At 53.1% G+C, this 17,741-nt stretch overlaps 1 protein-coding gene and 1 long non-coding RNA gene across 5 annotated transcripts in view; one reads left to right on the top strand and one right to left on the bottom strand.

The window, feature by feature from the left end:
• The window catches only part of WDR25 (WD repeat domain 25), a 145,662-nt gene that overhangs the window by 96,175 nt on the left and 31,746 nt on the right, over nt 1–17,741 (bottom strand). The gene's annotated exons all lie outside the window — the stretch shown is intronic.
• LOC113880027 lies at nt 12,382–14,884 on the top strand. Its single transcript, XR_003507568.1, has 3 exons — nt 12,382–12,869; nt 13,578–13,733; nt 14,361–14,884. It is a non-coding gene; the product is annotated as an uncharacterized LOC113880027 (long non-coding RNA).

The following is a 17,741-nucleotide window of genomic DNA, read 5'->3' as shown; positions in this document are numbered from 1 at the left end:
ACACGCTGCATGGCATGGCCAAAAATAAAGGTTACTTGGGGTCCTAACAGTGGGGCTCCGACCTGATAGCATTTGTGTCCTCGTAAAAGACACGCGACAGCTTGCTTGCGCTCTTTCAAAGCAGCAGAAAGAGCCACGTGAGGATACAGCAGGAAGGCGGCCATCCATGTCCCAAGGGAAAACCTTCCCCAGACACCGACCCTCAGCATCTTGATCTTGGACTTCTAGTTTCCAGAACAGTGAGAAAAAAATTTCTGTTGTGTGAGCTACCCAGCCCGCAGGATTCTGTCACAGCAGCCCAAGCAGACTAAGACCTGGCATTTCACATACATCACTGGGTTGAATCCTTCATTTTCTTAGGCTCCGAGAAGCTGGATGTGTAGGACCGTGAAGGCCTCCCCCAGGCCACAGGGGCCTTGTTTATAAAAGGCATCTTGACAGATAAACAATGGATTCTCCTGCAAGAGGACAGGCTTGCATCTGAACCCCTCGAGCCCCTGAGACCTCGGGGGATGACTCCATCTCTTTCCTTCCACTCTGGGTTCCACTCACGTGCTGGCAGGTCGGTCTCCTGTGAGCCCCAAGCGATGGGAACATGCAAGGCCCCCTTCCTTCTGCTGTGCTACCCTGCCCCACACTTCCCTGGTCCCCAAGGAGAGCAGGAGCTGGTGACAAGCTGACAGTCAGAGTTCTAGAAGGTGGGAGGACAGAGTGGGGAGGCGGGGACAGGCCTGCCCTGCAGCCCAGATCAAAGCCTGAGGACAAAAAGTACAAAGTGCCAAACAGAAAAACGAAATGTCCTAAAGTTTCACAAACGAGTACCTGTGGCTTGGTAAGAAGTTTCCAGTGACAGCATCACTCGCTGATTCAGTAAGTGCAGGATCTGAAATGACCTAGGTGGAAGTGAAGCCGACGCGCTCTGGAAACCTCTATTAGATGGCTCAGAGTGGCCCGGGGGAGCGCGATGGCTCGGGTGCCAGAGACGCGAGAGAAAGCTCGATAGTACTACTTCGTGAAAGGCGAGAAGAGAAACAAACCAATATCATGAAATAAATACACATGAGATTTTAAATGTAAATGTGCAGCTAAATTAAACTTACAAAGTAGAATAAAAACTAAGGTGCAGTACTTTTGAAAGGGGTATTGGATTGAAAAAGAAAAAAATACACGCACACCCACTGGATTCAAGAGAAGTGAGGGGGCTACTCCTGGGGGCAGCTGCAGGCCCGGCGCTGCACAGGAAGCAGCCACGGGGAGGGGTCTGCCCACCGGGAGGGGCACAGGACCAAGGGCTCAGAGGGCAGGCACCCTCCTTGGTGAGGGGATGGAACCCAGAGGGGCCGGTGAGGACTCCACGCTGGCCACCCCCCACCATGCCGGAGCCTGGTGGTCCCGGCCTCCTGTCCCTGGACCCTACCACCCAGGCCACCCTTGCCGTCTGTCTGGGGGGCCTAGCTGGCGTCCAGGGTCCCACAGCACAGCCTCCAATCTCATGGCAGGGGCACACATTAGGGGTTTCCTCAGGAGGGAGACGTGGCCTTGGGAGGCACGCCCCAGGGAGCCAGGCTGGGGGAGGAACGGGAGCCATCTCCCACCCAGGTCAGGGGGGAGGGGGGTGGGGCCAGGGGTCAGCAGAGTCCCCACAAGCGCTGGCTGCCCATCGGGGCAAGGAAGCCCACTCCTGCCCACAGGCCCCACCTTGCTGCCTGCTCAGCGCCCTCTCCTCCCTGGAGAAGCAGCAGGAAGGAGCCCTGGACCCGGAATCAGGAGGCCAGGGCCGCAGCCCCTGCCCCTGCCCTCAGGGTCCCGCCAGGCGGGCAGGGAGAGGAGGCTGGTCCCAGGGCCTAACAGCAGCCCCACCCGCCCGCCCACCCGGCACTCTTGCCAGGAGTCATTTTTCTCTCCAGCGGCCACAGCCCCGACACCCCTGAACTTGTCCTCAGAAACAGGCTATTTTTCCCTCGGTGGTGAAGGATGTCAAGTGATAGGGCCAGTTTAATAAAGGAAGTGATGACTGGGACCCAATGCGCATCCTTCACCCTCACGCCATCTCCAGCTCCTGCCTCGCGACCCCCGCTTGCACGCTGACAGCTGCCAGCCGTCACCTGGGGCACCGGGGGTGGCTCCTCAACACTGACAAGGCGCCTACTGCGCGGTGCCCACCGTGCGCACCCGGGGACGCCACCGTGAGCCGGGCCCGCGCCCCTGCCCCGTGGTTAACCAAGGGGGCACGCTGGGAGGGGGCGCCCCTCCCAGTAGGAAGTGGGGGGGTCCTGGGGAATTACTCCGTGAAGCCACTCAGGGGAAGAGGGAGGCCCGGAGGCACTGGGGGCACCGGGGGCAATCAGGACTCTCTTCCAAAGACAGACAGGAGCCTCTGCAGGGTTTGAAGCAAGACTCGAGTCATTGAGGACCTGGGAGCCCCTCTGTCCACAAGTTCAGTAGCTGCCGTGGAGAAGCGGGGCCCAGCTGGCAGGGGAGGCTACTCTGGGGGCAGGGCGCACCCCTCCAATCCTACATGTGTGACTGCCCAGCCCCATGCCTGGCACCCAGCAGGTCCCAGTAACTTGAGTGTGGACGACAGACGTGTGGACCAGGCTGACCCCCAGACGGCTGGGGCTCAGGCGACCACCTCTAGGATGGGCTTTGGGGAACACATCCTAGCGTGTGGGATGTGCACATGAGGAAGGCTGCCCACTTAGGGAGGTTGTGGGATGAGAACCGCTAGGGAACTCACTATGACACCACCTCCTAATCCCGCGCAGACTCCACACGCGGCGCTTGACAAACGCTGCCTGGGTGCACGCCGACGCCTGAGGACTTCATTGGCTTCTGACAGCTCCACACACCCGCCTGAAATATCGCGCCAGAGCGCCATTGTCTAAGATTCATGCTTTCTTCAGAGAACTTGGAGCACAAATTTATAACTTGTTGTCAAATAGATGCCCACTGTTCTCTGGAAGGCCAATCCCATTTGGGGAAAAATAGCCAATAACTCTTCTGAGTTGGAAGACCATTCTCAGGTTGATTTCCCCAAGCACGGGGAGAAGAAAGGCAAAGCAAAGTGTAATTGCAGAAACAATAACCCTATAGACATAACCCAATATCTTCCCCACACTGACTTTTCAATAATTTTGTGATGGATTCTCCCAGAAAGCTTAATTTGTACTTTTAACCACAAGAGTTAGTGGGCCAGAAAAAATTAATTCCCAACATTGGCTCACGGAGAGAGAAATAAAGGCCTGTCTATTAATTTTTTAAACCACCCCACGCAAAGCCCCGGAATGCGTACGCAAGGTGACACCGTGTGGAGAATAACCAGGGGCTGCTTTGTGCTGATACTGACCCACTTTGGGGTGGAAACGTCAGCCCAGGCCCCGGGCAGGCTCCAGGTCGAACCCTGGCCCCATTCAACAGCCCTGGGCTCGTGTTGAGGGTTCCTTCCCACCAGGCTGCACACTGGGCCCGAAAGGAAGCCGAAATTGTTTTAATTCTGCCCCGAGCTCATTACCGGCAAGAGCTTTAGTAAACAGTCTGCACATTTCAGCCAGGGAACACTGTTAGATTAACAAAGACCCCCGAAATGAAACCTGTCATTTTCGAGAAGTCTTTTTAAAACAAAAACCTGCCAAGGCCTTCATACAGCCTGCCGAGTACGCGTCAACACGGGTGATCTCAGCTTCACCAGCTTGTGACAGCGCTTCCTAATGGGTTTCAGAGAGGCGCGCCGGGCTGCCAGGGACGCTTACCGTGAAATGCACGAGTCGGGTTTCAGCCGGGGTACCGTTCCCCCATCAAGCCTCGAATCATCAACGCGAGCGGACAGAGAGGGTGGGGAGTTCTGGAATCTAGCCTATGTGGGTCCAAATCCTGGTCTCCCCAATTTTAGCTGTGCATCCTCCGGCAACACGTGTATATCCACCCAACTACCAAGCAGAGGGTGGGGGTCAGCCCCCAGGGGGTGCAGGCAGGAGGGGCAGGTGTGCGGGGCAAGGTGCTGCCTCACTGGGCCTCGGTTTCCCTCCCGGCACGATGGCATGAGTCAAACCTTGCTCTGCGTGACGGCGAGGTGCCTGGCAGACCTGGTCCCTCACAGGTGCACTCCAGGTGGTGACAGCGTCAGCTGCTACGGGGAGGAACCCGGGATCTGCCCAACCCCTAATCTCACAGGCTAGGGAACCAAGACCCAACCCCTAATCTCACAGACTAGGAAACGAGACCAACCCCTAATCTCACAGACTAGGGAACGAGACCAACCCCTAATCTCACGGGCTAGGGAACGAGATCCAACCCCTAATCTCACGGACTAGGGAACCGAGACCCAACCCCTAATCTCACGGACTAGAGAACGAGACCCAACCCCCAATCTCACAGACTAAGGAACAGACATCCAACCCCTAATCTCATGGACTAGGGAATAAGACCCAATCCCTAATCTCACGGACTAGGGAACCAACACCCAACCCCTAATCTCACAGATTAGGGGAGACTAGGGAACGAGACCAACCCCTAATCTCACGGGCTAGGGAACGAGATCCAACCCCTAATCTCATGGACTAGGGAACCGAGACCCAACCCCTAATTTCACGGACTAGAGAACAGACATCCAACCCCTAATCTCATGGACTAGGGAACGAGACCCAACCCCCAATCTCACGGACCAGAGAACAGACATCCAACCCCTAATCTCATGGACTAGGGAACCGAGACCCAACCCCTAATTTCACGGACTAGAGAACAGACATCCAATCCCTAATCTCATGGACTAGGGAATGAGACCCAACCCCTAATCTCACAGACTAGGGAACGAGACCCAACCCCCAATCTCACGGACTAGGGAACAGACATCCAACCCCTAATCTCATGGACTAGGGAACGAGACCCAACCCCCAATCTCACGGACCAGAGAACAGACATCCAACCCCTAATCTCATGGACTAGGGAATGAGACCCAACCCCTAATTTCACGGACTAGGGAACTGAGATCCAACCCCCAATCTCATGGACTAGGGAACAAGACCAACCCCTAATCTCACGGACTAGGGAATGAGACCCAACCCCCAATCTCATGGACCAGGGAACAGACATCCAACCCCTAATCTCATGGACTAGGGAACAGAGACCCAACCCCTAATCTCATGGACTAGGGAACAGACATCCAACCCCCAATCTCACGGACTAAGGAACAGAGACCCAACCCCCAATCTCACGGACTAGGGAACAGACATCCAACCCCTAATCTCATGGACCAGGAAACAGATATCCAACCCCTAATCTCACAGACTAGGGAACAGAGACCCAAACCCCAATCTCATGGACTAGGGAACAGATATCCAACCCCTAATCTCACAGACTAGGAAACAAGACCCAACCCCTAAACTCATGGACAAGGGAACAAGACCCCAGGTGGGAGGGCTATCCCAGAACCCAGGGTTTCAGGCTCCTGGGCACAGAATGGGGGTAGGGGGTAAGGGATGACTTTGAGACCCACAGGAGGTTGGGACCCCTGGCAAAGCATAGGCAAATCTCACATGGGTCATCAGATAAGGAAGCCCTGGCGTCAGTGGTAGGTCCCCAATAACTAAGGACACACCCCGCTGACGTTCCTTAAGCAAATGAGGTCTCAGTGTAATTAGGATCGTAGGCGCCTGTATTTGCTTCGGCGAGATGCAAACTGTTAGGCTGTGAACAAACCTGTCACGGAAACAGAGCTAAGGCCCTGCCCTTGTTAGACTTTCGCCGGCACCTAGAATGTGGTGTGAAAACTCCACGGGCTCTGAAACTCGGCTCCCCAGAAGTGGGGTGGTCGTGGGAGCGCCTGGGCCTGGGGGCTCCCACCCTGCCAGCCTAGGAGGCCTTGCCAAATAGCCTCGGATGACCCAGTGGCTCCACAAAGGTGCGAATGAACCACCCCAAAACCTCTTCCCCCTGAAAAAAACAGATAATGGATTCTTCATCTACACACACACACACACACACACACACACACACACACACTTGGTCAGTACAGGGCGAGCCCAGGGAGACTGGCATTGACAGTCCGGGCTGGCCGCCCTGTTCTGGGAAATGACACCCATCAGTGACCTCCCTAGGACCAGCGTGGTGCTGGGCCAGGACAGGAGCCCCCCGGTGTTTCCTGTGGTGACCCATGCCCCCGCCGCAGGATCTGGATGACAAGGCACCAGTGACGTGGGAGGACACGCTGCGGGCACCCCATCTAGACGCTTCGGGCAGCGGCGTGCGCCATTCAGCAGGGGCCCTGTTGTGGACGCAGAGGCTGCGTCTGCAGGGGACCTGAGAGGCTCTCGGCACACAGGCGAGGTCTCGAGTCCAACACAGAGGCTCTGGTTCTGAACACAGATAAAAAGCAATGGAGAGTCCCTCAGGACAGAGATGGGGAAGACCACGTTCCCTGGCAAGCCGCTGACAGAGTGTTTAGCCAGAACTTGATCAAATTAAAAAGTAGCCAAAAGTTTGCTTTTCAAGGAAGGCTTAGGAATTCATTTTAAAACCTGTGATTCAGACGTGGCTGTTTTTCCAGACGTTCTTGAGAGAAGCCGGTAGGTTGGATTGATCATTACAATAATTGAACATTCGGAATTACTTGGTTCCGTGAGTAGCTGCTGAATGCTCCCAGGTGTCAGGCTTTCTGGAGGTGACAGATGCCTTCTGCAACCTCACAGAGCCTTTAAGCAAGGCATGATTGAGGGGTGGGGTACCAGGCAGCCTGGGGAGGACCCCAACCCAGCCTGGGGGTCCCAGTGAGTCTTCCAACCCAGCCCGGGGGTCCCGGTAAGCCTCCTAACCTGGGGCCTGCCGACTCTGACAGCGCCCAGTCCCGGGAGGCCTTCTCCCCGGAAGCTTCCCCCACACTCTGTTCTAGCAGGAGACGAGGGTGGCGGGGGGAAACAGTACCAGAAGTAATTAAATGACCGAGGAGACAGCAAGACTCGAAGACAGACACGTACTGGCATCATTTCTTATTACTATTATTGTGATAACACATAGCAAGAACAGGACTCCCAGACAAGGAGAAAGCAAGCTTCGGGGCATTTTTAAATTGGGCAAATTATAGAGAGGTGAGAGATTAAATGAAAATCCATCACATTACAAATACAGCCTGCAGTTACTGAAATCATATTTTTTTCATAAGTGAGTCATACCAATAATAACTCCAAGGTCTTCATAATAGTTTGCAATAAACTCTGTGGGATACTCACCACTTCCCTTTTGAAAAACTGACATCATAAGCCAAAAAAAATAACACTTTGGCGTTTCTGTCTTCTTTAGGGCAACCAGCTGGGGAGCGGAATACGACACTCCCCAGGGGGCAGCGTGGGGCTCGGCCTCACCCCTGAACAGGCAGATTAAAACCACCAGATCCTATTTCACACCCACCAGAGGGGCAAGAATCAAAATCCCCAGCACCAAGGGCTGGAGAGGGTGTGAAGAAATGGAATTCTCAAGTACTGTGGTGGTGTCAGGAGAACAAACACCCAGGTCAGCAGACCGGCAACATCGGGGTGGCTTAAAGGGAACGCATGCCAAGGAGTGTCAGTCCACCAGGAGGGGCCCAAGAACCTCACCCAGGGGTGCACAGGAAGAACAGCTAAGGCCGTTGGTTTTAAAACAGCTCTAAACACTGGGACATTTGTCCCATTAAAAGTGAAAGTGTTAGTTGCTCAGTCATGTCCAGCTCTTTGCGACCCCATGGACTGTAGCCCATCAGGCTCCTCTGTCCATGGGATTTCCCAGGCAAGAATACTGGAGTGGGTTGCCATTTCCTTCTCTAGGGGGATCTTCCCAACCCAGGTATTGAACTTGGGTCTCCTACATTGCACCAGCTTCCCTGTGCCCAGAAGGTAAAGAGTGTGCCCACAGTGTGGGAGACCCGGGTTCGATTCCTGGGTCGGAAAGATCCCCTGGAGAAGGAAATGGCAACCTACTCCAGTATTCTTGCCTGGGAAATCCCGTGGATGGAGAAGCCTGGAGGGCTACAGCCCATGGAGGCCCAAAGAGTTGGACACGACTGAAGCAACTTCACTTTCACTTTCTTTCACTCCTGCATTGCACGCAAATTCTGTACCATCTGAGCTATCTGGGATGCCCCATAAAAGAGGGAGCCTGATCCCCCTGAACAGGAGCCAGTCCTGGTGACTCGCTTCTGGTGAACAGAAGGCAGCAAACAGCAGACAGCAAACTGTCTGATTTCCGAGGCAAAGTCATAAAAGCCACCCAGTTCTGGCCTGGCTCTTTCACGCACAGACCCAGATGCCACGTTGCGAGGAAGCCAAGACCACCTGGGGTGGTCACGCGTGGTGCTCCAGGGGACGGTACATCAGGGGCCCACCAGGGCAGCCAGGGGTCACCCTCGGGCGCACGAGTGAACAGCTCTCAGAGGGCATCATCCCACACGATGCCCAGCAGAGGAGAGAGGAGCTCTCCCTAGTGAGCCTGGCCCAAAGTACAGATTCATAAGCAAAATGAATGTGACTGTTTTAAGGCTACTAAGTTTGGAGGTGCTTTGTTACACGGGAGTGGACAACTGAAACAGGTTCACTGAAATACTATTTGCCGAGAGATAAAAAGTGAAAACTTTCCATGGGTAGGGAAAATGAAAAAACAAACTCTAGTTTATTCCACCTGGTGGAATACGACACAGCAGTTAAAAGGGAATAATCTAGAGAAACACACAGATGTGCGTGTGTGCGTCTCTCTGTGTGTGCGTGTGTATGGAAAAACTGCAAAAACATCACATTTAATGCTTCACAAATCACAAAAGGATCAAGAGTGTGGTCATAGTTCTCTAAGTTTTTAAAGCACAAAGCTGATACTCCATACTGCTTACAGACAAGCACGTGTAGTAAGGCTGGAGAGGGAGGCAGGGCTCCGGCTACGTCAGTGATTTTTGTTATTGTTGTTTAGTCACTCAGTTGTGTCTGACTCTTTGCTGTAGCCTCCAGGCTCCTCTGTCCATGGGATCTCCCAGGCAAGAATACTGCAGTGGGTTGCCATTTCCTTCTCCATGGGATCTTCCTGACCCAGGGATCGAACCTGTGCCTCTTGCATTGGCAGACAGATTCTTTATCACTGAACCACAGGGAAGCCCTCAGTAATAATTCACTCTTTACAAAATAAAAAGAGGGACCCAACACAAACACGGTAAAATGTCAGTAACAGTTAAACCTGGTTGGGGGTGGGGGGGCGGTCCATTGGGATCTTTTATTATCTTTAATTTTCTGGAGGGTGGAATGGGTCACAAACTGCTCATTTCTATGCTTGGCCTGGCTTACCTGGTGATAACCGGGTGATGGCCTCTCTGCCTGATTCCTCCCCTCTCCCGGGAGCTCCCTGAGGCAAGGCCTGTGCTCGAGATCACCCACTGCACACAGCGGGTGCTCAACAGACTCCCCTTTGCCGGATCAACCGGAGGAACCAACAGGCCCCAGAAGGCGTGCAGCCTGCCCCTGGTGCTTGGGAGCCAAGCAGAGAGCAAAGGAGACCTGCTCCCCCAAGGGACCCAGCAGGCCTCGAAACACGGGATGCAAGACCAGCCCACCAAACAGGAAGACGAGCCCTTCCCCAGGCCTGAGGCGCTCGGCGCCCCCTCCTCCGCCTGGACACTGTGAAGATTTCAGCTGTGGCCAAACGGTATGCCACCAACACACAGGCAGCCGCAAAGGCGAGACATGCAGGAAACAGCAGCAAACGTCTCGTTATAATAACAGCCCAAACACAGGAGACGGTCTGTGGAGCAGAAGCGGGCGGAAATCAAAGGCCCCTCCAGGGGAAGCGGCGGGCAAGGCTGCAGCCAGGCCCGCAGGAAGCTGCCACGTGGGAAAACTGAGCGGAGGATGAGGGACGGGGGTGTGGACGGAGGCCAGGCCACCGAGGACCGAGGGCAGAAGAGAGCAGGGGGCGTCTCCAGGGAACCAGCCGGGGACCCCCCTCGAACACCCTGTCCCGAGTCACACATCTTCACCAGGGGGCTTCCTGTGACTTGAAGTCCAGGGCGCTCCTAGTTGACACGGTGCGAACTCCAAGTAAGGGGATGGCCGGTCATCTTTATTTTCCTTTTCTTCCCTTTTCCTATTTTCCAAATTTGGCTCGGATGGTAAAGAATCTGCTTGCAACACAGGAGACCCGGGTTCAATCCCTGGGTCAGGAAGATCCCCTGGAGAAGAGAATGGCAACCCACTTCAGTATGTTTGCCTGGAGAATCCCATGGACAGAGGAGCCTGGTGGGCTATAGTTCGTGGGGTTGCAAAGAGTCGGACACGACTGAGTGACTCACACACACACACACGACACATTACCATCATAGGAAAACGTTTATGTTTTTCTCTAAGTTGATCTGAGTCTTGGCTAGTAATGCCAGCCCTAGGAATCAAGCCTAAGGAAATAACTACACAGAAGCTAAATATTATGCACACAAAGATGATCACTGCAGCCGCGCCTATAAAAAAACAATAAAAACCCACTGGAACAAACCCCAATGCTCAGCAACAGGGACACAATCTAGTAAGTCGTGGTACAACAACATGAAAGAGGATGACTGTTTTGAAGGCTATAAAAATAGGGAGAGACATTAAGCTTTAGGAACAGGATCCAAATTGATATATGAATAATGCCTACAGAACTGCAGCAGAATCTGTTCACAGGGGAAAGGGAAAACACAAAACTCAGGTTATCTGCTGTGGGCAGTGACGGCCAAGGCAGCAGAAGGAGGTGAGAAGGGGAATGGCCAGGGCCTGACGCCGTTAAGTGGGGTGCACAGGGGCGGAGGGGAGGGTGTGGAGGTAGGAACAGCCGGCTGGCCCAGAAGGTGGCAGCCCCGGGCCACCAGGGGCCATCAGAGGTCCAGATGACAGAGCCAGGTGAGGGAGGCTCTCGTGGAACTCGGTGGGTGCTGCCCCCCTGCCCAGGGACATCCTCACAGAACCCCAGGGCACAGGGCCATCTGATATGAAGAGCCCAGGAGGAAGTTCAGGGCAAAGGCTCGTGTACTTGAAATTCTTCAGCAAAGAAAGTTTCCCCCTAACTTCAGACGTGCACGTTCCCTGAGAACTGAGTGCAGGAAGAATTTCTGAGCGTTGACCTCCCTGGCTCCAGACACAAGGCCTCGTCCTCAGACGTGACCCGGTTTGCCTTGGCATGCCAAATTAGATGGGGGTCTTCACCTCTTTACCTGAGATCTCCTTCAGCTATTTAAAAAAAAAAAAAAACACTCGATGTCAGGGTCTGAAATGACGTGCTCACAATTATAATTATTATATTCATGTGGATGACTGTAAAACTCTACCTCGGCTTGCTAAATGAAAACACCAGGCTGCAAAACCTTCTCAAAGAAATTAAAACTGTTAATGTGTTAAAGACTATTACAGCCCCAAAGACATTGCCATAGAATTCTCCCCCCCATTTCAACAAGGCAAGATGCTGGACTATATTGGAAACCTCTGTGAATTGCCTAATTATAGTTAATAAGGTCATCATCTTCCCATGAAATAGCCTTTTCTGTTTTCCAACAGAGCTTTCGACAATTCTAAAGACTGTTTCATTTGAAGGCTCCCTGAGAAGGCGAACACATTACAGGGCAGACGGCGGGGAGAAGCAGGCGAGAGGCGAGGCCCCGGGAGGTCAGAGAGGGCACCCCCATGGAGAGGGGAACACAGCTATCCTGCAGCTCAGCCTTCCAGGGCCGGCGTCGCACGCGAGAAACAGGGGCTAGGGGATGGCATTCACCAGAGCTGTGGGCGTGGGGACCGCTCCCCGGGCAGTGTGGTGACCCCAGGGCTGTCCAGGAACACCCCCCCACCCCGCCTCGGCACATGCCTGCCCTTGACGCTCGTGGCTCAGACGATGGCACCGTTGCTCAAAGCTGTCCTTTTTAATAGATGCAGCGAAGTGGCAAAGTGAGTGCAGAGCTGTCCCCGTGTGCATAATGCGCAAACTCACGGGCAGTGAGGAGGTCAGTGATGACTTTCGTGCCAACCTAAAAGTAACACGCGCGGAGTTTAAGTGTCCCGGCCCGGCGTGGGAGAAGGTCACCGTGACAGGGATAACGGAAGGTGGACAGCAGGGGCCAGGAAACAGCTCAGGGTCACTCCTGCGGCGGCCGGGGGGATGTCAGGTGGAAAAAGCGACGGCGGCTCGCTGTCTGCCGCTCAGACAGACGCGGCAGCCTCAAGGTAAGGCTCGCGCTCCTGCCTGGCCCGGCAGGGCGGCCGGCGCGAGGCTCGGTCTCTAGCGCCCCTGCCGGCGAGCCGAGGGACTTCACGGCGCTCCCCGCGGCGGGAGCGAGATGCTCGCCGCCGCCCGGGGAGGGGGCAGGGCCGGGGCTCGGGCCTGCAGGAGCCGCAGCACAGGAGCCGCTCATCCAGGTGGGTAGGAAAGAGCCTGGCTCCAAATCTGGCTCCATCTCCGCGGACCTGAGGTCCTCTGCCTCCCCAACTCGCTGGGTGACGGGAGACTGAGGACCTTAAAGCCCCCAGGGTGCTAAGTGTCCTGCTAAGGCGCCCCTGGCTCGGCTGGTGTGGGCACGGGCCAGGCCCGAGAGATGCCCACAGGTACCCGGTCACACCCCTGCTCAACACAGTCAGTTTTCCTACACAGCTGGACACACAATGACCATAAAACCCAAGGTTCCACCCCTAGATATTTACTTCAGAGTCATGAGAACAAATCACCACACACGAACGTTCATAAAAGTACGATCTCTTAACAGCTCCAGGCTGGAAACAAACCAAATGTCCCTCAACAGAAGAACAAGATAAAGACACTGTGCATATTCATGTCTTGGAATACTACTCAGCAATAAAAAGGAAGGTGCTACTGACAACACATAGCAACGTGGACGAACTTCAAAAACAGTACGTTGAGAGAAGCCAGACACAGAGATTACATGCTGCATAATTCCATTTATGAGAAATTCTAGAACAGGCAAAACTAGTCTATAATGACAAAGCAGATCAGTGGTTGCCTGGGGCTGGGGTTGGAAGGAAAAGGTGGACTGATAAAGGACACTTGGAACTTTCTGGGTGGTGGAGGCCTTCTGTATCTTGATGGTGGGGGAGGGTGGTTGATTGGAGGCACAAACTTGTCAAAACTCACCCAACGGCACACTTAAAATGGGTGTGCTTCACGACATGTAAATTGCACCCTGTGATTCATGGGGTCGCAAAGAGTCGGACACAACTGAGCGACTGAACTGAACTGAACTGAAAATGAATTTATTTTTTTTTTCAACTTAAAACCTTTCAACTTCATTATGAATAAAATCCTAAGGCCCCATCAGGTCCTTGGAGGCCCCCCATAATCTGGCCCCTTCCTGAATCGCCAGCCTCAACTCAAGCCACTCTCCCAGCTGCTAACATTCCAGATCTAAGGCAAACCAGCGGGACCTCCCTCGTTTCCCAGGGAGAAGACTAAAAGCAAAACAAAAAGGTTAGAGGCCATCGTGAACATACAGACTTGTAGAGATATTGGGGAAATGATCAAACATCTGTATTTATCTTTAATTTAACACACATGCATATTTAGAAATACTGTATTCTTCTACTGCCATTCCTTTTTCCTAGGCATCCTCAACATCAGTGGCTTCCCCACTATAGAGACAGAGGCGTTTCTACACGTGTCCAAGCAGGGAGCCCAGTGGTTACTAAGCCCTGAGGACAGGGAACGGCCTTGAGCATTTGTATCAAACATCTCATTTAACCTTCACGAAACCACCAGAGGTAAGTACCACTACAGTTCCCAAACTCCGCACCAAGGCACCTCTGGGCACCTCGCAGCGGTGTCAAGAGAGATTTTAACTTTCTAAAAGAAACACAGTACTATCTGTTAACACCATGCAGACTGCAAGCTGAGATAGATACCCATTTCAATGTTAGATCATTCTGCATTTTCTGTATTCCATGATGTCATATCTAGGTAAAGCTGGGTTTTCAGGGGTTCTGTGATGAAAAGCAAGTATCACATGAAGATTTGGAAAAGGAAATGACAACCCACTCCAGTATTCTTGCCTGGAAAATCCCACGGACAGAGGAGCCCGGTGGGCTACAGTCCACCGGGTTGCCAAGAGTCCGACGCAAGTTAGCAGCTGAGCACACACGTGAAGTTCGATGCGGGACAGGAAATGAGGATGGCAGTGCCCGGGCTTCCTCTAACAAGCTGGAGAGCTTGTGCGTGCCTGACAGGTGCCAAGCTGTTAGGGTACACACACTACGTTGTCTGGCCCGAACTCCTTAGTAAATAGCACCACGGAGGGGCTTCCTCTGGCCTAGAGAAACATGAGCGATGTCAGTGTTGGCACTAACGCTGTTGGAAACTGACACCCTCTGTGCCATTTTCTCTGTTTACAGGTGAAGAAACTGAGGCATCAAGCAACTGCTCACCCAGCATCACAAGCTGAGAAGCTGCAGCTGAGGACCAGCGTAAAGTAACATGGCCTTCATAAATGCCTTGAGCGCTGACTGACTTGCCAGGGACTCGTGTGTGTGTGTGATGGGCAGATGGTTACAAATTACGTGGTAGACAAAATACCAAAAGAGCTGCTTAAACTTTGTGCTCCAAAATGAAGAGTGTTCTATCATTTAAGAACCCTGACAGACTTGACTGTAATTGAAACGCCTACTTCTCTGAGGACAACCTGGGGCCCAACCCAACCTCTCGTTCCCCTTCCTGCCACACCGATCCCCCTCCCCACCACCAAGCCCAGCCCTCCACGCCTATAGCCTGCTCTGCGCCTCGGTCCTCAGTCCTGGGTCCTTCCCTCACATCTCCAATCTCAGCCTGCACGTCGTCTCTTTATGGTTCTCCCCTTGTTGTTGTTCAGTCGCTCAATCCTATCCAACTCTTTGTGACCCCGTAGACTGCAGCCCGCCAGGATTCCCTGTCCCTCGCTATCTCCCAGGGTTTGCTCAAACTCATGTCCATCCAACCATCTCATTCTCTGTCACCCCCTTCTCCTCCTGCCCTCCATCTTTCCCAGCAACAGGGTCTTTTCCAATGAGTTGGCTCTTCACGTCAGGTGGCCAAAGAATTGGAGCTTCAGCTTCAGCATCAGTCCTTCCAATGAATATTCAGGGTTGATTTCCTTTAGGATGGACTGGTTTGATCTCCTTCCTGTCCAAGGGACTCTCAAGAGTCTTGTCCAGCACCACAGCTCAAAAGCATCAGTTCTTCAGCTCTCAGCCTTCTTTATGGTCCAACTCTCACATCCGTACCCACAGGCCATGTTTCTCTATTTCCCAGTAAATAGCACTTCACTACATATAATGACCTTGTTAATGAATGAATTTATTAGGCTGTGAGCTAGGCAGGGCAGCCCTGGCATGAGGTCTGCCCCCCTGCAGGCCCTTGGTGGGCAGTGGCTACCTCTACCAATGGCTGTCTCCCCTGGGCCTGCAGGGTCAGGAGCTGGGCCTCGGCAGCGCGGCGTGGTGGAGGCCGCGTGTGTGGCCTCCAGTCTCCCCTGGGAGGCCTGTGGCATCTCCAACTCCAAGAAACAGTTCCCAGAGAGCTCCCGAAGCCAGGGGTTGGTTGTCCCACGTGTGATGGAGGTGGCCCTTTTCCTGATCCCAGTGGCTGCCATCCTCAGAATCCTCAGAAAAACAGAGCTTTAATTCTCTCCTTCTGGAAGCCCAGAAGGGCTCTGACCTGGAGTCTTCTTATATTGAAACACTTCTTTTCTAAAATAGTAAACTTTTTTTCGGCTACTTGCAAACAATTAAAATCGAAAGCAATCCATGGGGAGATAGAAGAAGGGGTGGGTAATTATTATCAACAAAACCAATGAGAGGAAGCGAATGTATTGGGCCACAAACCTAATAAAGTAAGTGGAGAATCTGGCGCGGCTCTGCGGGAAGCAAATTACTCTTCGGCGTCTTCACAGACAAATACACGGGAGAGGCAATTTATTAACTTTCGCCATGTTGGCCTCAACATTAACCTGTATCCCTAAAGTACTTAACTCTTACCCGGCAAACGGCTTCCTTCACTTGCATTAGGACACGCAGGGCCAATGTAGGCTTGCTATTCACAGCTTCAAATTCAATTTAAAGGGATCCCTGTTCCAATTTCCTGTAGAAAGTTACTCCGTGTTCTAATACATCAGTGTCAGGAAACACGGCCTTTACTTAATTTCTTCTCATTATTCATACAACCAGGGATCACCCGAAGCAATTTCTCCTCCTTTGTGGGCCTAACGGCAATGATGGGGCTTTTACTTTACATCTTTTCAAGCGCCAGCTGCTCCGAGGTCTCCCCTGCCTTCCACAGAGACCCTTGCTATGCCTCCTAAGGGGGGGCGGGTCTCTGCGTGGCGACAGAGCTTACGACAACGACATTCAAGCCTGCCAACATCTGTGATTCATATTCTAAAAGGCAGTGCGGAGTCACAAACCACGGAGACGAGCCCCAAGCCCCCATGGCCCATTAGGCCAGACACATCTCCCCCCGGGCTCAAACGGCGTGCTCGTGAAACGACAGGCTGGACCCAGATCACTGAGCCCCCAGCCTGATAAGTCACAGAGCCATTTGCTCCAAGGCAGCCATGTGAGGAAGCCCAGTCATGAGACAGATAATGCAGAGCTATGGGGTGGGGCAGGGGGAGAAGGTGCTGGAGCCCCCCAGCTCACCCTCCCTGGAGGGAGCCCCCCAAATTTCCACGAAGCCCTTGGAGCTCCCCCCACCCAGCCAAAGCACAGGTTGCAAACCAACGATCTGAGTTATCTCAACAGGCCCCTCTAAGAAAATAATTCTAGTGCTCTGAATTTCCTTTGCACAAGCAAAACGCTCTTAATAAGACTGTAATGGAAAAATAATTCATGCATTTTATTTCCTATTTAATGCATTTATGTGTTTTCTACGATAAGCATACATTATTTTAATAATCAGAAGAAAACAAACATTATTAAAAAGACAATAATTCACATGGCTTTAAAAAAAAAAAGCAAAAGAAAACACCCGAGGCACAGAGGAGACAAGCAGGGAAGGTTTTGTACTCTTCCAGCGTCATCTGCCAGCGTTAACGGCTAATTGCTCTCGTCCCTTCAGAGCAGCAAAATACCACGGTGTCTAGAAAGGTCTGATGAGTCACCCAGCAGCTCTGCGGCTCTGCTGCGTCACCGAGCCCTGTGCAGGCTGCGTAAACACTCATCACCCCGGCTGCCTTCGGCTTCAGAGACTGGGGGCGGGGGGCGAAGGGGGTGGGCACCGGAAGGAGCAGATTCAGCACTGGGGGTGGGGGCTCTGTGGAATCTTCCAGAGAGATCTTGACCTCCCCACACCTCGGATTTCTTCATCCCTAACAGCCACCACACAGGGCCAGGCAATATTGGAACTCAATATATGTATAAGTGGGTTTTCAGTAAATGCAGGCATTTTTAAGCCCCTAAATTTTAATTACATTTATACTGAAATCTTGGGAGTCTACAATAAAGGAATGGGTAAAGCTATCTGAGGTTGGGGTTGACAGAACCCTCCCCTATCTGTTCCATCTTAATGGTCTAATTGATCACGGAGTCTCAGAAGGGGTCTCTGCAGGGGGTCTTCCCTCAACTCCACACGCAGCAGTAAACAAACCCCCCAAGGCTCCCAGTGCTTATGTGAAAAACTCAAGGTCCTCCAGTATTCCCCACAAAGCCCTGATCCCCCACTACAGGTCACTGCCCTGTCCACAGCTCCCCGCCCCAGACCCTTCCTCACCACCTGCTGTGTGGGCACCTCTGCTCTATACCCCA

This window comes from Bos indicus x Bos taurus, chromosome 21, assembly GCF_003369695.1.
Source record: "Bos indicus x Bos taurus breed Angus x Brahman F1 hybrid chromosome 21, Bos_hybrid_MaternalHap_v2.0, whole genome shotgun sequence".
Lineage (NCBI taxonomy): Eukaryota > Metazoa > Chordata > Mammalia > Artiodactyla > Bovidae > Bos > Bos indicus x Bos taurus.
Note: the sequence above shows the minus strand (reverse complement) of the source record. Positions and strands in the feature narration are given on the sequence as shown.